We start from the raw sequence: 19,436 nt of genomic DNA, 5'->3' as shown, positions 1-19,436 counted from the left end.
CCGTCCTCCTGGGTGGGCCACACACAGTCTAGGTGTAGGGGGACGGGGAGGGGCACGGGGACACACACACGCAGCCCCGAGTGAGAGCTTGCCCCTCCGAGGCGCTTGCTCCACTCCCTGCAGGACCAGCTCTCGCCCCAAGAAACGAGGTCAACTACGCGTCTCTGACAAGCGGGGGTGTGCTCCCTCACTCGTCCCCTGACACGCGTTTCCCGATGATCCGCCACGCACCCAGCACGGCTCCGGGCGCTCGGGGCACGACACACAGGCCCTGCCCTTTGACACTTCTGCTCCACCAGAAAGGGGCAGATAACAGAAACGGACATAATGGATAAATGATCTCATGTTTCGAAGACTGTAGCGCCCCGCTGAAAAGTGACAAAGTAAAGCGGGCCGGGAGACAGAGGACAGAGCGCGAGGCGGCAGGGGTCAGCTCGCAGCATTCACCGCGGGGCCGTGGCCGGCCCGTGGACAAGGTCAGATCTGGGCGAGGGCTGGAAGGAGGCGAGGACGTGGGCCCTGCGAGTGCGCGCCCGGGGCCCAGGGCGGCGGCCAGGCAGCGGGTGAGGAGCACACGCCCTAAGGCGGCGGGGCACACGCCAGGCAGCCGAGGAAGGGCCAGGAGGCCAGAGCAGCTGGTGTGGGGGCACGGGGCCAGGAGGAGGGGAGGTGGCAGAGAGCTCACAGAGGGACAACGGAGCAAGTGTGTGTGCCCGGAGGCCGCTGCAAGGGCTCTGACTCCTGCAAAAACGTGAACATACCTCTTTGGGAACAGGTACGGTACCTGTATTTCAATTCCCAACACCTCGATCAAAATAAAAATCATACTCTGAACACTTCAGCAAGAAGAATTCTCCCTCAGACCAATGTCTGTCTCACTGAAGTCCTTACATTTTTATACTTCTTGCTAACATGTATTATTCCGTCTCAAAATCCACTCCATCTATAGACTAAACTATATAAACTTCATACAAATCCAAAATTTTGAGTGCCTTTTATCCCTAACGTCACCTCAGGGCAGGGATGGGTTTGTAAGGGATCAAATTCCATTCCTACAAGCAGAGGAGAGGATTAACCCCACGGGCTGCATGGGGCCCAGGATGGCTATGAATGCGGCCCAACACAAAATCGTAAATTTACTTAAAACAATACTAAGTTTTATTACTTAGACAGGTACATTTTCTATACCAGTGATCACAAATTTGGGACCTGCTTGATGACTTTAAAAGATTATTGAAAGTGCCGCTGCAAAATTAGGGTTATTATGAGGACTTTTTTGCTTATCTGTGGTGACACATATCACAAAAAGTATACACGGACTATTCTTTTGTTCATCAGTTTTCGTTAGTGTCTGTGTATTTAACGTGTGGTCCAAGACAACTCTTCTTCTTCCAGCGTGGCCCAGACGCCAAAAGGTTGGGCACCCTGGATTAAACCCTATTCTCCTTTCACTTAAACTGTACACTATTCGGTAGCACTATACTAGAGTAAATGGTTTGCAACTTTTTAACAGAAAACATAAAAACTTTTATAATGCTATGCCCCTTTTTAATTTAATATAAAAATAATACTGACCCCATAGAACTCTACATTATTACAATGTGTAATGCCTGCTTCATTACCATTTCCTCATCAAATATTTATTGAGCACATATTTCTGTGCCAGAGCGGTTCTAGAAGATGGGATAAAGCAGCGAACAAATCATACAAAAATCCCTGCCCTTGCCGAGCCATAATTTTTAAAAAATTAAAATGTGCTATGTCCAACACTAAAAATAAAGTAGGGACTGAGAGTTGGGGGTTGGTTTAAAATTTAAGAGATGACCTGGTAAAGCCTCCCGAGAAGGTGACACTTAAATGAAGACCTGGGAATACAGTGAGGGAACCTAGCCATGCAGTCACCTGTCGGAAGAGCATCCCACACTGGGGGAGGGGCACGTGCAAAGGCGCTGAGGCCCTGCCGGGTCTGTTCCAGAAACAGCGAGGCGGCCGGCGCAGCTGCAGGGAGGGAGTTGGCCAGGGCAGCGCACCAGCGGCCTGCCGTCAGAGATGCGGCGGAGCGTCCGGCACGCGGGCTGCTGTTAGGACACTGACTCTGCCTCTCGGCAGAGGGACGCCGTGGGGAGGCTGGAGCAGAGCAGCGGCATGCTGACCTGCGTCCCTAAAGCTCCCCTGGTTGGCGCACTGAACAGACTGGGAGGGGCCAGGCAGAAACTACTACCAGTTATCACTGTGGAGTCCTATTGGAATAACCAATGGATTAGTCTTTCCTGAATAGTAAGAATGTCAAGTTTCTGAAATACTGCGCTGACTTTTAGCCACTAAACGGAGAGTTACAGAATAACCTAAGAGGTTTTCTTATATTCTTTTAACTTTACACAAACTACTCCGTACCCCGAAAAATACAAGCCTTCAGTGCCAAGCAGAAACAATTAACACCAGTGTCGTATGGCCAAGGAAACATGCTAATCACCTTCCTCTCGAGTTCCTCAGCTCTATCTTTAGATTTGGCGATTTAGTTCGCCAGGAAACTGAACACGTGAACTCACTTATTCCAAAGGCATTTATGAAACACCTCCGAAACACGTGCCGGGAACTGTGCGAGGGGCTGGAAATACACACCGACGGAAATGCAGTCCCTGGACTCAGGAGGCCGTGCTGGCCGGCCGCGCGCAGACACACCGCCTCCCAGCTGCAGCGAGACCACGTCATCAGCTGCACTGGAGAATCTATACACAGCCCTCCAGGCAAAGACTGCTTCTGGATCCCCGACAGGGAGTAGCTGCAGACGTCTATAAAATCGAACTCTTAGTTTCATGGTAGGACAAATTGCCTCTTCCAGTGATGGAAGGTTTCAAGGTATTTAGAGCTCTGACTCCTATTTCTTCTTTTTCCATCGGAGCCAGAAAGCGCAGCGCCAAAGTATAAACCGAACCGCGTCTGAGGCGGCACTCCACCATCGCAGCCGTCCATCAGACTGCCCGGGGACCCTGCACAACGAAGGCCCCGCCCAGCACAGCCCCAGCCTCCGCGCTCCGCAGAGGCTGTGATGCGCGGGCCAGCCCGCTGACCTGGGTGCTCTGCCCGGTGCGCGTGCTTTCCTTCACTGCGCCATTCACTTCAGTGTAACGGCTCTAGGACTTACAACTCTCCTGGAAAGGATCATTTTAATAAGAGTCCCCTCCAGTCATCTTAGAAGTTGGGTAAAATATACAAATTAGTGTATAAATGCCAGAGGAAGAACCAAAAACAAAAAGTCGCCCATTTCCCATCCCATTGTATCCCGAGCCAAAATCATTCATTTGTACTCCTAACTTATTTGGGATTAAGAATTACATGTATTGGTGTAGGCGGCTTCCTGCCAAAGTACAGTAAGTTCAAGAATAAAATCAAACAAGAGGTCATCCATCGGTCAACAAAGAACTTCATCACCTCTTTTGCTAAATTTTGCCAGGAGCAATTTGAAAGCAATACATCTAAAGACAATTCTACAAATGAGCCAGCTAATCAGAAATTGATTAATGCATTTGAGTAGAGCAAAGAAATCATGTGAAAAATACCACTTTTATATAGCCAATTCCCAGTAATACAGACAGTCTTCATATATTTACAACATTTTGTCCAGGCAAACCCTACCGCCAAGACAGAACAGCCACAAGAATAAAAATATACTCATTACCTGTTGGTAATGAGCATTTAACACAAAAAGCTGAGCCACAGAAGGTGAGCTGTGAGTGCCTGCCAGGCGCACCCAATCAGTCCCCTAGTTTCACTCAGAGAACCACGCAAATGAATAAAAATATGAGAAACATTCACAGTACATGGTAACTTTCATAACATTAATGAAATAAGAGTCAAATATAGCACAACAAACCACAAGATTACAGGAGTGAACCTCGAGAAATATGGTTCTATAAATTCATGGGTTTATTCCTGGAAAAGTTGAAGTGAAACTCAAACTATGATACAATCTTTGAAGCAACTGTCACACTCCTCATGTTTTCACACCTAAGCTGGAAAGAACTAGGTGAAGACTGTCGCTTCTAACTCTGAAAAAGGAAATGAGTACCTCCCGAAAAGAAAACTTTCTTCCTAGCCATAATTATTTTTACTTGTATTAGGAAAGTGATCAATGTTACAATAGATTTTTGGTATAGTAAATAAAAATTTTTAAATACAGTATCAAACATACTCTCCAACTTTCATTTCCTTTAAATGACAGACCTGAGGCCACACAGCACACCAGCCCAATTGCAAACACAAGCCCGGTATCCTCACTGCCCCCACCCCCTCAACGTGGCAGGCTTCCGTGGAACCTCCGCTCCTCACTTCCTCGTGAGGGTTGATGCAGAGGGTATAAGATGCACCCCTGAGTCCTACCAGGAGTCCAGGAACCAGCGGTGAGGCAGACACTGCAGGAAGTGCGCTCCTCTATCTGTTCCCCCGCCCCGTATTAGGAACTAGAAGCCTCCTGCTCTGCCTATGCAAAGGCACCATTCCTAAGAGGGGAGCAAGTGTGGAGGTGAGGACTCTGGAAGCAAACCGAGGCAGCTGCTAAGCCTCCGTGCAGCTTCCCCCCCGCCCCCCGACCTGAGGCAGCCGGCCTGCATCTAAAGGCACCGCCTGATCTGATGAGGTCATCATCTTCACAATGTTCTCGGACCTGGGTCCGTGGAAACACTCAAACATACACGTCTCTTACAAACCCCGGGGAACCAGCCTATGCGGACATTTAAAAAACTATCACAATGCTCGCCTTTCTCATCAGATGCCCTGGCTGTTGATGGTTGGGAGGAGGTTAGGCACTGAGAACAGGAAATAAAGCAGAGAGGGCGGGCGGGCAGGAGGGAGACGGACGTGGACGCAGAGGGCAGTGACACGGCCCTCTCAGAGGCCCTCAGCGGAGAGCTGGAAGCAATGTTTCTTTATGTAAAGCAAACATTTCCCCAAATTAGAAATGCTGCACTGTGTTGTTAATATTCTCACATAACATTCAGCATATTTTCAGTTTTATGAATGGCAGATTTCTCATCAGTTCTGCCGGGTGGGACGGGGCATAGACACTACCCAACTGTTTGTTCAGTTACCTCTCTGGGTGCTCGCTATCAACTTCATGTGGAATAGCTACTGAGCAGCATTCCTCCTTACACACTCTTGCAGCACAGCTCAAAAGGAGAATATTCCTAAATACTCTAAAAGGAAATTAGGATTACCAAATAACCGAAGTATTAGCAGAAGTGTACCATAGTCATTAAAAAAATTCTTGATGAAAACACAAAAACAACTTTTCAGAATTTGAGACAAGGTTTTCTAAGCAACACACAAAATAAAACACAATATAAAGAAAATTGCTAAATTTGATCAAATAAAAATTCTCCAGATAAAAAATAAAAACTCAAAAGTAAAAAATGTCTACGAAACATACAACAAAACCCTTTAATTTTCTTAGTACTTAAAAAACCCTTTATTACGAGGAAAAAGATAAAAACGTGACATGGAGAGGCAAATGCACGGACAAACACAGAGCGCTTTTAGGAAACCCAGGTCAGCGGAGGCTGCAGGTACTACGTGCGAAGCAGGGGAGTGATGCAGGGCACCCTGCTCCCCCCAACACAGCTCCTCGCCCCAGCAGCGGCCCCCACACGGCCACCTGTCTCCTCCACGCCCCAGCCCTCTGGTGCCTCCGAGATTTTAGACCAAAGCTGACATCACATCATTTCATACGTGAATCCTTCTAACATGTCATTTTTTCCTTATCCCCACCTGAGGACTGCTTTTTTAGAGCGTGGGGAAAGGAAAGGAAAGGAAAGGAAAAGGAGGGAGGGAGGGAGGAGAGCGAGAGAAGCACCTACGGACCGGGTGCCTTCCCACGGGCGCGCTCCCACGGGGCCTAAATGGAAACCCAGGTCCATGCCCAGCCTGACCAGGAATGAAACCCATGACCTTTCTGTCTACAGGACAACACTCCGACCAGCCTAGCCACACCAGCCAGGGCCTGACCGGTACTTTTTTAAAACACAGCCACCATGTATCACTGCCACACCCAACAAAATTAATACTAATCCCTCAACATCTAATAAGATACAGAGGCCACTTGGTACTTGTCATTCATTTGCTCCAGAAGTCGTGACAAGCGCCGAAACCCATGAGCACCAAACACTGAGGCGTCTTCTCGTGCAGAGCTGTGTCGTGACACACACGAGTTCTGGCAAGCGCGACTAGCCTCGGGCAAGCTCTGGCTGCGGAAACACTTTTTTTTTTAATCCAAATGCAGCCAAGTACAGGGTCGACGAGTCCTAAAACCAAGGAGCACTGATGTACGACCGTATGTTCAAATCTGAATGGTCCCCAAAAATGTCTTCTTGTAGTTGATTTTTTAGTCACTGCATCTGGCCAATGCGTCTTCGAGTCTTTTTAATAAACAAATGCCATCTTCCTCTTTTACTTCTTTCCTTCCCCTGGTCATTGGTTCTGTAAAGTTTCCTACCTTTGGAATTTTGCTGACTGTGTCCCTACATTGTCGCTTAACCAGTCCCCCCATCACCTGCTGCTGCTGCTGCTGCTGCCGCTCGCATTGGCTCCAGCATCAGAGCCCTGCAGCCAAAGCCCACCAAGAACACGCTCGTAGTTAAACAAGCTGGGGGGACACACACCACGGGGACCAGAGGGACACCCCAGTAAGAAGAGGTCCTAAAGAATCTACTGCAGCATTTGGGCTTTGGGGGAGTAACTTGGGGGAGGACCTAGCGAAGCAGGGTTTTCTCTAAACTGGGTGCTGTCAGAAAGTGGGGTCGTTTCTAAGTTTGGGCGTCTCACGAAATCTTTTCCCAGGAAGGGGAGACCGGAAGGAAGGCGGAGCTATAATGGGGAAGGGGGCAGCAGGCACTCGTTCTGACCACGTGCTCCGAGGGTGGCACGGCAACTCGGTCGTACTCGTGCTCTGTCTCAGTCACAGGTGCTCAGGGACCCCCGGTCTGAAGTGTGCCGTGGGGGGCTGCGCAGCCAACGGGAGAACCACATGGTCTCCGTGCAGGCGCCCAACCCCCAGCACCGCTCTTTTCTCTCCCTCTGCACCAGGCAACAGAGCCCTTCCAGGCGGCCACTGTGTCCTTCCGCCATGGCCCCAATGCTCTCACTGTTGTTTAAAAATATAAAATAAAACATTTATCTTACTTTACAGTACAAGATATTCCAGTTTCCTCCTGTACATAGGGAATGGTCTCCGAGATACAGTTAGGTAAAATATGCAAGGGAAGAGCTGTGTATACTAGTAAAGCAGTTCTGTCTATATAAGATAAAGAGTCCTATCGTACACGTTACATATGTATAAAAATAAACCCAACATTTCAGTAGGTAAAAAGAGATAATCCAATTTGTAAAAAAATGGGCAGAAGACTTGAACAGGCACTTCACAACACAGGATACTCAATGGCTAACAATGTATAAGAAGGAGCCCAAGCCACTAGTTATCAGGGGAATGCCAATTAAAGCCACAAGGAGCTCTTCCACACAACCACAGACGGTCTAAAGACAAAGTTGTTCATGTTTAACTGACAGTAGCAAGCAGAGACAAGGTGCAGCGCACCTGGGCCTCTCACGCTCCGCTGGTAGGAATAAGAACTGGTACGACCACTCTGGAAAACTGTTTGGCGGTATCTACCTATTAAAGCTGAAGACACACTTCCACTACGCCAGTCATTCTCCTCTTAGCCAGATGCCAGGCTAAAATGAATACAGGTAAACCAGAAGATAGGAACAAGAATGATTACAGCAGCTACAAATAGAAACTACTCAAATATCCATCTACAACAGAATGGATACACACACTGTGGCATAGAATTCGTAGTAGTTTTAAAAACCAGCCAGCTATATTTTGACACACCCCCCTTGAAGATATGAAGTTGACGTTCCCCACCCTTGGATAATCCAGGCAGGCTGGTGTCTGTTTCAACCAACAGGGTCCAGCGCATGTGACGTTATGTCACTTACGAGAATAAACGACTCTCCGGAAGCTTCCCCTGGGAATCCAGCCAATATGCTGTGAAAACCCAAGGCCTCGTGGAAAATCTGCAACCAGGGCAGAGCCTCCTTTAAAGCGACAGCAGCGCCAGGAACGAGATGTTAGGCGTATTCCCAAAACAGGACAGGAGGCGCGCGCACTGAAGGATGTGCGATGTGCAGTGTCCGGTTTGAGCTCGCGGCCTCAGCCCAAGGGCCCCGAACTCGACTGCAGGACTCCCCTCCCAGTGGCTGCGCTTTTATCCAGTGCCAGGGAGACCGTGCTCGCCTGCTGCTCCTGAACCCCCTCTCCTCCTCAGCGGGACCTCTGCCTCTGGCTCCACTCATTAACCTTCCTCCGGTCGTGTAGGACCATGAGCCCCAGCGCAGCCCTTCAGCAGCCAGACCTGACCGTGACCTAAACCGTTCACCAGGGACTCCAAAGTTGCACAGACGCAAAGCAAGTTTCAAGTGGGAGTTTGTGTCTCCATTTAAATTGTGGTTTAGATACACCACTGGAAAAATAAAATAGCCACTTAAAAAATAAATAAACGTAGGTGTTCAACATCCAGATGAGCCTGGTCTTCAAGACACCCCAGCTACATGTGTGAGTGAAGGGGCAGCTAAGGAGTCCACACCCTAACTAGCCCCAACGCTGACCCAGAGCCCGTGAGCGGACTCAGATGGCTGTTGTGCGGTCCACCCAGTTTGGAGCGCTGTGTCATTCATGCAGTGATCAACAACCACAACTAACTAACGTGTTATGCAGTAATAAATAACCAGGCCTAGAGAGCTATTTAAAAAAATACAGCAAACACATGCAACAAACGGATGAATTTTAGACACAATGTTGAATAAAAGAATCCTGGTAAAAAGGAGTAAATAGGGTATAATTCCATTTACATATGAGGGCAAAACCAGATAAAACTGAGTTGTAAGTATCAGAAGTCAGAAGAGTGGCTGCACAGGGTGGGAGGAGCTACGGGATGCTAGGAGTCAGTGAGTGTCTGGATCTGGGTAGTCCTTGTTGAGAGAGAGAGAGAGAGAGAGATCACTGAGCTAGACACTTCAGAATTGTGCACTTTTTCCAGGATGAATGCTGTTACTCCAAAAAGATTAATCAGAACTTGGTGACCTGGTAGACGCAAGGGTACAAAGGAGACACGAAGGACGACCCCAACTTGTCAGGTATAACTGACCAGCAGTGCCGCTGACTGAAGGCTAAACCTGGGGCAACCAGACACGGAGCAGGCAGCAGAAAGCAGGTCCCGTTCATGCTGTAGTCAAGTATCCACCTGCGTCCTGCACACACAGCCACCCACCTCCCCAGACACGCCTCCCGTGTCCACCCGGCCTTTTCGCCCACCCTCCCCTTGGTCTGCTTTTGCTGCTCATAATATTGGGATTCCAGTGTGGGGGTTCCCCCCGGGCTTCCCTCCTCCACCTGCTTTACACACACACACACACACACACACCCTTTCTCCTGTATTTTCAATCACAGTTGAGTGCATCATCAATACCTATTTGTACTTTTGAACTAGAAATTTCAGAGTTGACCAAGATTTAAGATTGCATTTAGTTAAATCCAATAAAAAGAAAATTAACAGGATAAACATCAGCTCTCATGGTGTGGCCCCAAGACTAATGCATAAAAACAGACTGAAGAAGATACGGTTTAAATAAACCAAGGGGCTTTGGTCACCTCTAGGTTGAATGATATGGTCATCGGAAGGGCACAGCTGATATTAAGAACACAGTACGCAGAAGAAAGTAATATTCTTTCCTATATTCACAGGAAAAAAGTGCTGTATCCAGAACCAGAGCCATGCCCAAGCACTGCATTCAATTCTAGGCACGACCGTTTAAAAATGGAGCTGGATCAAAGAAAGCCCCCAATGTGGTAAACTGACAAGAAATCGCGCCTTCTAAGGAAGAGCTTACTAACTGGATGGAGACGTTTCAGTCCAAGAACGGTGAGAAGACCCGATGACCACCTTCGCACACTTGAAATGGCGTGTAGGAGAGGGACTCGGCTTTTTCTGCGTGTCTCCAGGAGGGAGAACGGGGTGGGAAAATAAAAAAGCAGACTTCCACTCAATACAAGAACTTAACTAACAGTCAAAACTTCATTAAAAACAGGACAGGCTTTCTCTAGAGCAGTGGTTCTCAACTGAAGACGATTCTGTCCTCTGGCCAGGGGTGATGCTGAACATCCTAAAGTTCGGAGAACCCTCCAGAACAAAAAATAACCTAAAATGTCCCTAGTCTCCTGGATGAAAATGCTCGAGGCAGAGGTCCCTGTCATTGCAAGCATTCTGGTACATGACTTTCAAGAAAGATGGGAAATGAGTTAAAAAAAAATTATCTGTTTCAAATAACTCTCCAGAGAAAAACAGGGATGTTAAAGCGATGATGACAGTGATGATAACAGACGTTTACTGAATACAGACTGCGGGCCAGACGCTGGATCAAGTGACTAATGCACACACTTCACACTAATTCTCACAGCTACCCTATGAAACAGGCATTGTTCTGTCTTGATCTGAAGGTGAACTCAGGCTGCCCTAATGTCATACAGCAGTCAATGTCTGAACTCAGATCTACGTAACCCCAAGTGTATACATCACCGTCCAAACCATACATATTAAATGGCTTCCAAAGCTTCTGCTCTCCAGAAAACAGCTAAAGCCGCACATAAGCTGAAAGTAGAAGGACAAAGTCCGAACAGGTCTGTACTCACTGCTAACTTCGTTGGCTAGGAGAAGGGGGAAGGGTTATCTGAAGCCGTCCTATGACGAAGGAGAGAACAAATTATCCTGACTGTCCCCAACTGCCCCACTTCTGGAAGAGCCAAGAAGCTCTTACACACCCACGGACTCTCAGTCAGAAGCGGAGATTAATGATGACATCCCTTTATCCACAGGCGTGAAAGCTCGGGATGGACAGACGTTTGAACATCCCCGACTGGGAATCCTGCCCTTAACAAATACACTGGATGCAGATACATTGTTTCTTGGCTGCCGACACTCACGCCCATCTGCCGGGATGGCACGGTGCCTGCTCACATGTTGGTCAAACTGTCACTAGGGCATAGGTGCCAAGCAATGATAGTTTTAAATGGGCAGCTTGCACAGCACTATACGAGCTTGCTCTTCTGCAGAAAAGCAAATTTTCTGTGGTAATACCAAAGGCTTGCAATCAAGTGAAGTATTCTTGGTCAATTCAACATTCCAGTGGGAAAAAGATCTAGAATGGTAGAAAAAAATCAGACTAAGAAAATTAAATTAAACAGAAACAGTACTTTGAAGACAAGTAAGTGGTTGTCTAAAACTTTTCACACTGCCAATCTTTCATTAATACACAGCATGGTAATCTCTTACGCATGTAGAATCCTCTACTCAACAAGTCTTCATTGATTTTTTTATTTGGATAATACACTTTTCCATGCTCTAAATTAGAAAGTAGAAATGCACAGACATTTAGTAGTCTATCTGACATTAAGTAAGTTCTATTTGTTGAGTGGTTATTTTTTAAATGACAAATCTAATCTATATCCAAGATAATCATTTAAATGCACAAAAGAAAGCAGAAACCAAGCAAGATTCCCGGAGATAAGTAGGAAAAAAGGATAATCTGTTCGGGGGAAAGAAACCTGTTCAGGGAAGTAGGCGCTCAGAAAAAAGAAACGGAGCGCCGCAGTCACAGTGGCCGAGGGGTGGAGCGAGGGCTGCCGCCCCCACCCCGACTACAACGTTCTTCTCCCCGCCTAGGCTCCCCTTCCACCGTAGGGGTCCTGCGGGTCGCTGGCGTGCGGTCTCTTCACGCCCCTGCCACCGGAGCGTGCCTCCCTGAGACCGAAACCTCGGGCTGCTGCGGAGCCATTTGTCCTCATCCAGTCCTCCGTGGCGCTGAGGAACAGCTGGCCATCATCATTCTCCGCTAGTTCTTCATACCAAGAATCAGGGCACGCTGATTAAATAGCCCCCGAGTCTCCTCTCTGCCATAATAAATAAAAGTGATTCCATTAACTTTTCCTCTTTGGACCAATTTATCAACCCTGTTTTTATCATTTCAGTTGCTCACCTCTTGGACCCTTGTTAGGCCTGATAAGAAATGTCATCCACATGAACAATGAGCCAAAAAAAACCCTCTTAATTACTCTTCTCCCCACATGTACAACTTACTAAAAGTAGCACTAATATGAAGAAGTCTAAAAGCCCAGTAGAGTTCTCAGTATCTATCACTGAACACAGTGGCAAAGTCTAAAATCTACCATTATTCTTTTATAAAATACGAGGAACTTAATATTCAAAAGAGATGCCAGCTTTTCAGCTTTCTGAAAAACCTGCGCTACACAAAGTTGTAAGTCAAATTAAGGGTCATGGTTACATCCTGTTCGTCCAGCCAACCTAGTACCGCCACACGTGGCCACAACTCACCTTGCGTGTCATTTCTACCGTACCGTCTCCTGCTCAAGGACCCGCCGCACCTTCCTAGTAGCCACCGAAACCGATGATAAACTCTGCTGTCTGCCCAGCACTTTTCCAGACTGAGGACCCAACCCCCCTCCCTTTACTTCCCTCCCCTTCACTCAGTAACGCCCCCAAACAGCCAGAATGCAAGTTCTTACTTGTTTTCTCTAGGACCTGTCTTTGCTCAGCTGTTCTCTGAATGTTTTCCCACTTCTCAAAACTACTGTACTGTGTCGTGTACAACACGCACCTTTTTGCCCAAATTTTTTAGGGAAAAATAAGGATGCACATCATACATGGTATAATGATTATATGCCAAGAGTATAACAATCCCATGCATAATGCGTGCAAAAATGTGGGCACACGTTACACGGCAAATATGGTGTGCTGACTTCTACCCAGACTCGAGCCGTGCCGTACCTTCATACATCTGTACTAATTTTCATACTTAATGGCTTACTCATTTCCTGTCCTCACTCTGTGCGCAGTTTACAGCGTATGGCCAACTAACTTTTTTTAAAATAAATGTTAAGATAATTTTGCAAAGAAAGGACCATCTTTTCGACAAATGATTCTGGAATAGCTAGACACCCACAGGCAACACGAAAAGAAAGAACCACGACCTAAACCCCACATTCTATGCAAAACTGACCCCAAATGATCCTAGATCTAAATGTGAGACATAAAGTGGAAAAGCACCTAGAAGAAGCGACAGGGGACCTCTTCCCAGTGCCGGTCAGGTGAAGGGTTCTGAAACGTGGGCACCGAAAACACGCCCACACACCAAACGAGTCAGACTTCCTCGCACGTAAAAACTCCTGTGCTGCACGAGACACCGCGCGAGGACAAGACACAGACGCAGACCGAGATTTCGTTCACAGAGCACGGGTCTGGCACAGGCCTTGTACTTAGAACACATAAGGACACTCAACCCAACGATAGGAAAACAGTCCAGCTACAAAGTGGGTAAACGATCTCAACAGACAAGTCACCGAATAAGGTATTAATGGCAAATGAGCACATGAAAATGTTCGACATCATTAGCTGTTAGGGAAATAAAAATTAAAGCCATCATGAGATACCATTACATGCCTATTACCATGGCTAACAAAAAACGCCGCCCACACCAAATGCCGCCGCGAGAGATTCGGGGAAACTGAGCGCCTCACACAGCGACCACAGGACTGGAAAACGGCACAGCTGCTCTAGGCAAGCACGGTAGTCTCTCCCGAAGTCAGACAGACGTCTACCCTACGACCCGACAGCTGCACTGCTGGGCGTTTGCCCTTGAAAAACGAAGACTTACACTCACACGAAAACCTGCACATGAGTCTTCCCGGCAGCTTTACCGGACGGAACAGCCAGAAACTGGAAACGACCCACGCGTCGTCAGCGGGGGAACGGCTCAATGAAACTCGGTGCAGACATCCTGGGACCAGCACAGCGCAACTGCCAAAACCACGACACTGTGCTGACACAGCATTAGTAATTAAACCACTTACTGAATTCCAGTGCGTACATTCTTTCTGTTTGTGTTGTGTAAAACCTCGTGTGACCATCACAACAACTGGGACACAGACCTGTTCTGTGACCCGGAAGAAGCTCCCTCGTGCTGCCCTTTCACAGGGACACCCCACCCCCAGCCCTACCCTGGGGGCTAAACAAACCTGTTCTCCATCTCCATAACTTTGTCACTTCAAGAATGTTATAGACATGGAATCCTACAATCTCACAACCTTTTGAAATTTTTTTTTTCCCTCACTACCGTGCCCTTCAGCTCCATCCAGACTGATGCATGTGTCACTAGTCGGCTCCTTTTTTACGAGCGGTGTTTCATTTCATGGCTATTCCACGTTTTATTTAACCGCTGACCCACTGGAGGACATGTATGCTTTTTCCTGGTTTCTGGCTATTACAGACAAAACCCCCACAAACATCACGTACAGGTTTAGTGTTAATAAAAGCCTTTACTCTTCTAGAATGAATATCCAGGGGCACACTGCTGGGTTGTAGGTGAAGCAGATGTTTAGCTTTTTAAGAAACTGCCAATCTAACTTCCAAAGCGGCTGTACCATATTACATTCTCACCAGTAACATGAGAGGTAATATATATTTGAAAGTCACAATTTCTTAAATGTTTCCTAAAAGCCTGAAAAAAAAACAACAAAACTGAGCCTTAAGTGTTATAACCTGATCTCAGTTTTCAAAAAATATGTATAAAACCTTTTTCCTGATTCACAAATAAGAGACTTATTATCCTCAAACAATTTATGAGATATAATGTGTATGCTGACGGCTGTTGCCATATTATACAGTAAACTGCAATAAAATGTGGAAGGAAGCAACACTGCCATTGGAAAGAGTAAAAGTTTGTCTTCCAGACAATCTATGAAAACCAAAAGTTTAACAGTCATTTGCAGCACTTAGAATTGTGAAATATGATCACAATGTGTTTAGACACAGTACCATCAAACAATACTTGATCAGCTGTTACTTGGAAAGCCAGTGTGAGAAAAGTAATTAACCCGAAATAAAGCTGTAGTTATCTCAGACACTTAGACAGATAGTCTCTTCTGCGTTCCTGAAACTAGGAGCAGGGTCCGGAGAAACCTCTCCGCCCCACAGGAAAACAGCAGCAAGAATGCTGGTCTGCAAGGAAACCTAAATAAACGCACAGGAAGAAATTCTAAAGCCCCCAACACAGTGGGATGGTGCGTTCCTTGCTCCTAATGACTGCCCGGCTCTCATTTAGCCCCTGGAGGGGCCCACTGTGCCGTTCCGGACACTAGGCTCCACAAGACACACGTGCCTTCCCAACACAGCCGGCATTCGCTTCAGCAGTGTGCGACAACCGGTGAGCACAGCATATTCAAGACCCCACGATAACAGTAAAGTGATGTAAAACATGTCCATGGTTTCTACTGGCGACCATGTCGCAGGTATTGCTAATTCTACTTGGTTTGTTGTCTGCATCTGTGATTTAAAGAAATCCTAAATTTCGGTGGGAATAAAAAAATATATATAACAGAACACTCCCAAATCTCAAAGTAATAACCCTGCAGTTTAATTATATGACTTCCATCTAGCATATCTTCCCACTTACGTGGCTTACAGATAAACATTTCGGTGTGTGTTTAATATTCATCCTAAACACCAGGCAGTGTGAGCAGTGTCTATCATTTCAAATCCCAGAGTCCTGGTTCCCTTCCTATGCGCCACGGACCTGTGGACAGGCAGGAGTTACTGCCGAGAATCATGAAAATCCCTGTGCCTTCGTGAAGACTAAATAAATAGTATGATTCACGACGTATTTTTCCCAGCTGACAAAGTTGATGCTGTGGCTAATAAAATTCTTAATAAGTTTACTGAAGAATATTATTAAAGTAGTTTCTTGTCATTAGTATTTATTGGTGAATATTAAAAATCTAATTCCTACCAGGGAGGAGGGCACACCTCATCTCTCTCTAGAGAGCTTTTTTTTTTTAAAGTGTTGCCCATACATCATCTAGAACAAGAATAATGAACATGCTTGCATTTGAGTGCAAAGATTTACAACACCGGGAGAGAGGGAGCAGGAATAATGGGAAAGTGCATGAAATTACTACAGAACAGCAACCTCAGCCCTGGCCAGTGTGGCTCGGTTGGTGGGGCATCGTCCCCCACAGTGAAAGGTCCGTGGTTCGTTCCGGGTCAGGGAACTTGCCTGGGTTGCAGGTTAGATGTTCCTCTCCCTCTCTGTCTCCCTCCCTTCCCCTCTCTCTAAAATAAACAAAACCTTTTAAAAAAAATAAGTAAATAAACACAAAACAGCAAGCTCAGAATGCTAGGTACTTGAATACATTCAGGAGCCGGGGGGGGGGGTGCGAGAGTGGGGGGGTAAGCATAAAGGACACCACCTTCTATGCATCTTTACAATGGCCACTAAGTGAAGTTTTGGTCAAAAGAGCCCAATATATCCTGGAGTAAAAACACATCTTGGCTACACCACCGAGCTGACCGCTTTGTCAGGATTCTGTCATCTTTCTAAATTAATCTTACACCCTTATCCAAAATTCCTCATTTGCTCTATTTTATCAGTAATAATACAGTTTTGCAAATGTGTCCTACACACTTACTGGCTTCTTGTGTGCTGGATGCTAGACAACTACAGTCAAAAAGAGTGCCCTCTGTTCATTTCAAACAAAGAAAACTTGCTTCAACTAAACACTAGGACAGCAAGAAGAGACCGCACCTAGCACTTCTGGACACACAGTAGGCACAAGACACCCGGGGACCAGATGAGTCCCTTTCTGCTCACTCTGAAAACAACCTCAGCAAACAAGTCAAAGTTCCAACCAGTCTGAAAAATATTCTCTGGTTCTACTCAGCTACCAGCACATTCTCAAAACCCACCAAGAGCAACTTTCCTGAAAGCCTCACCCACACACACATACACAAAGAGGAAGAATTTAGTTCCCAGTAAGTTCACTGCCTGGAATATGAAGGTATCAGCATTTGCACATTTGTATGAATTCAGGAGTCATCCTTCAATTGATACAAGGCAAACTGTAAGGTTTTGCTTCATTGTAAGTTTTACTCTTCAAATCAAAATTCTATTCATGGTAAATTACATCTTAGTAGGAATGGCTTTAAGGAAAAAAATACAGTTGTCAAAATAAAAATCTTGTTTTTTCTCTTTTAGACATCTGAGACATTCACTTATGTTATTTATCATTATTTCACATTAGTTCTTTTTTTTAAAAAAAAAAATAGCTGGCCTATTCAAAAGATTTCATTTTGGGAGCTGTCAACATTTTGGATGCATTGCCGTTATTTTTAAACTCTACACTTGCATCCTGGAATAAAACTTAGGGTAAGCTTTTCATACCACCATTTCCTAGGCACTTACTACCTGACCACATGCCAGGTTCTCTACTTGACACATTACTCCATTATCTCATTTGTTTAACAAATGTCCTCTCGTAATTTCTGCAGCACTGAACGTCGAAAGCCATCACGCTATGAACTGGATACCATTTGCACTACATACTGGTGCTAATTTGACAGTAATGCTGAACACAAGTTTATTGTTATCAAACTCAAGTTGTTCTACTGTACTAGCCCAGAATGTGATCAGCAATGCTGAGACGCCCAGGAAGACCATGTGATAGCTTCAGCAGACAGAGCTACTTAGGTTGCATTCCCTTCTCGAGGTGGCAGATGAACATAACCTTATCTACCCAGAAATTTAACTCCAATTACTACCTGCCATTTTGAACAAGCACAATCATAACCTGAATACAATGATTATATAAAGAACAGTTGCTTCCCTCTAAAACCGTAGATTAAATTCTCCCCCAAAAGTATCACGCTCAGCATGCCATAAAAAGTAAAGTATCTTCACTCTGAACTCTTAAAAATAAAATGCCGCTCTCCAATTTTTTTTTTACTCTTACAAATTTCAGACTCAACAGATGGGCAATTCCAGTTTTAAAAAAGAAAAAGGAAACTAATGAAAGACTCTCTGCAAGAGTTCCCTAAAAGCACCACCCTCTCAATAGCAAAACCGCTACTTCCAAGTTCTTCCGGAAAAGGGAGATGGGGAGGAAACAGAATAAGAAAGAAAGCCGCTAATAAGAAAGAAAGGCAAAAATGGTTGACTTGATACAGAAGTTAGAAAAATGGGTTGTCCTCAATAGGAACCTAGTCTGTTTCTGTCACTGTCTCTCTCTCTCCCCACAGACTCGGGTGGTGTATGTTGAGGTTAACCAAGTCACCTAGAAGTATGAGACACCAGGGCCCAAAAGCTCTCCCGACGGTAGGAAAAACTGCTCATTGCCCTTTAAGACAGGAGCATCAACACAGGGTGCCGCCCTGCCGGCTACGGAGATAGAAGACCAGAGGAGGAACTGCCAGAGGGGCCCGCAAATCCCTCGTAAAACCCTTCGGGTCCCTGCCGCCTGGCGCCCATCCCTCAAGGGCGAGCTCTCACCCGGGCGGATGTAGGTGGGGACAGACAGGCACAGGTGAGGTCCCAAAAGCTATCGTCACGGGGGACAGACTCCTTCTCCCCTCTCAGGTCTGCAGTCAAACGTCACCTGCTCCGAGATGCCCCACCTCGCCCCCACCACCCGGGCCCAAAATCGCCTGTCCTCCTTTTACAGGAGTTTTCGGCACCTGCGAAGGATCGTATTTGCATCTATTCTGTTTACTCTCCAGCGCGTCAGCCCCGTGACAGCAGAGGAAACTCGCCAGTCCAAGGCTGGCACAGACCCCATCTCTCAGACTGGCCCCGAGCGCCCAGGACAGGCCGCGCCGCCAAGCCTGGGGGCCAGCCAGGGGGCCGCCGCCCGGACTCACGGAGACCAAGGTGGAGAAGACGCGCGCGCCGCGCCGCCCACAGCCCCCGCGGCCGCCCGAGGTCGCGGCCGCCCGAGGTCACCGCCGCCCGGCTGCCCGGCGCCGGGCCAGCACCCGGGAGCCCGCTGCGTGGCCCCCGCTCGGCGCCCGCGCTCTCGGGCTGCGCCGCCCGCAGCTTCCCTACCTCGAGCCGCAGAACCGTCTCCTTCTTCCCAGTACGAACTTCCCGCCGCTTTCGCCGACTCGCAACTCCGCTGCGGCGCCGGCCGCGTCGCACTCCCCAATATGGGGCTTTCCCATTGGCTCGGCGGTGAGCGGGAGAGGCGGGGCGAGCGAGAACGCGGAGCGGGGCGGAGCCTGCTCAGGCTCAGTCACCTCCCTCAAAATGCCGGAAGGTCTGGGCCCGCGCTCCCACTGCATGCTGGGAAATGGAGTCTTTCGCAGACCGAAGAGGATCACAGTCCCTCTGGCCTAGGAAATGTGGTTTACATGCTCTGACTCGGTCCTGCTCAGCGGCTGTACGCCTCAAGGCCATACCACCGAAATAATTATTGCTAGTGTTCGCAGCGGCTTGACTTATTAACTAAGTATTGACGACGGGTAGGATGTAAAAGTGGTCCTATGTTT

General features: G+C 47.2%; 1 protein-coding gene across 5 annotated transcripts in view; it reads right to left on the bottom strand.

Annotated features, from left to right (window-relative positions):
- VRK1 (VRK serine/threonine kinase 1) overlaps window positions 1–19,088 on the bottom strand; it is a 71,964-nt gene extending 52,876 nt beyond the window's left edge. Inside the window, exon 1 of one of the 5 annotated variants that reach the window (XM_045823003.1) lies at window positions 18,994–19,088. The gene's annotated coding sequence lies outside the window, so the exon portion shown is untranslated. Of the gene's footprint in view, window positions 1–18,441; window positions 18,563–18,993 lie in introns of those variants that run through there. The other 4 variants (XM_045823000.1, XM_045822999.1, XM_045823002.1 and 1 more) reach the window with 4 other exon arrangements.
- Window positions 19,089–19,436: the final 348 nt, after the last annotated feature.

This window comes from Phyllostomus hastatus, unplaced genomic scaffold (genome assembly GCF_019186645.2).
Source record: "Phyllostomus hastatus isolate PE091 unplaced genomic scaffold, TTU_PhHast_1.1 phas_scaffold_501, whole genome shotgun sequence".
NCBI lineage: Eukaryota > Metazoa > Chordata > Mammalia > Chiroptera > Phyllostomidae > Phyllostomus > Phyllostomus hastatus.
Note: the sequence above shows the minus strand (reverse complement) of the source record. Positions and strands in the feature narration are given on the sequence as shown.